Genomic DNA, 2,803 nt, shown 5'->3' on the forward strand with positions numbered 1-2,803 from the left:
TTGTCATAGGAGTAAGAGGGCACAAATTGATTTATTTAAAGGCAATTTTTAAATCTGCAGATTTAAATGAATGCAGAATAAAATTGCTCTGAAAATTAGTATCATATGGGGTGTCCTTTCCTTTTTCCTTTTGAAAACCACAGTTCCCTAGAACAATGATTTCTAAAGGAAACCTTATTTAAAATGAGCACACTGAAACTTAACAAGCTATAGTGCTCTTGGAAGAAAATACAGGCAGTGCTGAATATAATGGAAGAATAACATACTAGACTTGCAAGTCACTGAGTCCCTAGATTGCCATTTCAAATTTAATTTTTAAGATTTTCAAGCAACAAAAAAAGTGAATCAAGCTCTTTAAGTGTAAAGGATACAACACATAATGTATAAATAGAAAACTAAAACTAGAAGATACAGCATGTCTGGGCCAATGCCTGATTTCAACATATCTTTAGTTTCATCACCACTGATTGTTCCTTTAGGAAAATGTTACAGAGAATAGAAGAGAAGCTCCAGGCTTAAACCTGGGAATAAGTACATCTTTACACCAGGGTAGCAGAGCTGGCTTATTCAAAAGAATTAAAAATGGCTTGAGAAGACATAACCTATGTTCCTGATAGAGCAGAACATTCTCCATGAGGATTTATGGCAGAAGGCAGCCATGGAGTTCCTTTAAGTCCAAAATGATGCCGAGTATTTTGTGTTTAGAGAAGGGCAACAGAGCTGGTGAAGGGTCTAGAGGATAAATCCTGTGAGGAGCAGCCAAGGGAGCTGGGGATGATCAGCCTGGAGAAAAGGAGGCTCTGCAACTCCCTGAGAGGAGGTTGTGGCAACATGGGGACCAGTCTCTCCTCCCAGGTAACAAGACAAAAGGAAATGGCCACACACTGCACTGGGGGGGTTCAGTTTGGATATTAGGAAAAATTTCTTCACTGAAAGAAGTGGGTTAAGCATTGGAACAGGCTGCCTAGGGAAGTGGTGGAGTCACCATCCCTGGAAGTGTTCAGAAAACAAGTAGACGTGGCACTTCGTGATATCATCTAGTGGGTATGGTGGGATTCAGTAAAAAGTTGGTCTTGACCTTGGAAGTGTTTTGCAACCTTAATGATTCCATGATTTGCCGGAGTTTAAAATGAGCTACTCTCATGACATGTTCAGTTGTGCTCATGTATTGCACCAGTTACAGTAGTCCACCATTATCAGTAGCCTACCATGGCAGGTGGTGATTTTTTAACCATTATCAACACATTTTCACACAGTGGGAACCAAACATCTGGCTTCTCCTAGGCCTTCAGAATTAATTTGAAGCCTGTGCTCTTCCCAGGCCCTGACATGAATCATCCTAACCTCAGCCCTGGCTGGGTGCTGCTCTCAGGGTGCTCAGCTAGGCTGACAGGAGAGTGAGAAATGAGGAGATGCAGGTTCTGGTGCTCATAAATAACTGCTAATATTTACCACAGTGTTTTACAGCTGGAGATGAATAGGACCTCAAGAGTTTTTCTGCACAATCACTAATGTTGTAAATGTGCTTCAGTTTAAACTCTGCACAAATTTGAGAAAAAATGTGCCCTTAGGAAGCAGCATTAAATGGGGACTCAGTAGAGTGTCTCCTTGACATTCTCAAGCCAGGGCTGCAGCCTCAGCATGGTGCTGGAAATTGGTGACAAAATTACAGGTACCCTCAAATTGCAGGTGCTGCTCCTGCACAAATGTACCGCTCCCTCCAGTTCCCATGCTGAGATAGTTTAATTTATGTAAGTAATGGCAGGTTTTCCTGGCAGAGAGTCAGAGCATCTGCTCTATGTGTTTTTAATTAAATATTGGTAATCTTCCTCCTGAAGATTATCTCAGCAGCAGTATTTTTCTGCTCTCTTCGGAGAGCACAGGGATTGTGCATTTTTCCATCTGTGGTGCTGCAAGAGACCATCACAAAGGACTTCTATCTTCCAGTCTCAGTTCTGTAAACCCTACTCATGGTAAAAAGCACTAATGAGGATTATTTACATGAATAAGGGATTGAACAGCAGTAAAAAAGGCAGACTCTTTGCAGGCTGCCAAGTAATACAATTAAGCCAGAACCTATTTACATTAATTTCCATGTAATTCATGAAAGGATAAGGAGTTTTGTTTAAATTTTCCACAAATTCTAGCTTGAGGAGAAGCTTAAACATGGGCATTTTCAACCCAGAAAACCAGTGTTTTAGGACAAATGCAAATGTGGGTGCTTTGAGGAAACATGGTCTTTAGAACGTGAAATGTGGTGCATAATACTGCCATTTCTTATGGGGAAATGTGCAATAGCACGATTTAGTTTAGCTGAAAAGACCATCCTGAAGCCCAGGCAGGCCCCGTGGTCACTGCCCACGTCTGCTCCCCGTGCTTTCCTTCGGGGCAGGGATCTTCGGGGGGCTGCCGTGCAGTGAGTGCTTCCCATGGGAGCTCCTGCCCCAGGACACCCCCTCCTTTCAGCCCCACATGCAACGGGAACAGAAATGAAAGCAAATTTGAGTGGCTGTCCTGTGAGCAGCGCTCTGGAGACCTGCACACTCGCTGTCCTTCCCGTCCCCACTCGCCCCGGGATTCCCTCATCGCTAACAGCTAACGGGGTTAGTTGGGGGGTCTGCTCAGATTTTTATCGGTTTTCTGACTGGAATAAAGCATCTGCCAGGGTCCCAGCGGCGCTCTGCTGTGAGGAGGCGCCGCGGGGCCGCCGAGGGAGCGGAAGGCGGTGCCTTGCCAGGACCGCGGGCGGTGAGGGGCGGCCCCAGTGCCCGGCTCCCGCCTCCTCCCTCCCCTCAGCGGGGCG

Source organism: Poecile atricapillus, chromosome 14 (genome assembly GCF_030490865.1).
Source record: "Poecile atricapillus isolate bPoeAtr1 chromosome 14, bPoeAtr1.hap1, whole genome shotgun sequence".
Classification (NCBI taxonomy): Eukaryota; Metazoa; Chordata; class Aves; order Passeriformes; family Paridae; genus Poecile; species Poecile atricapillus.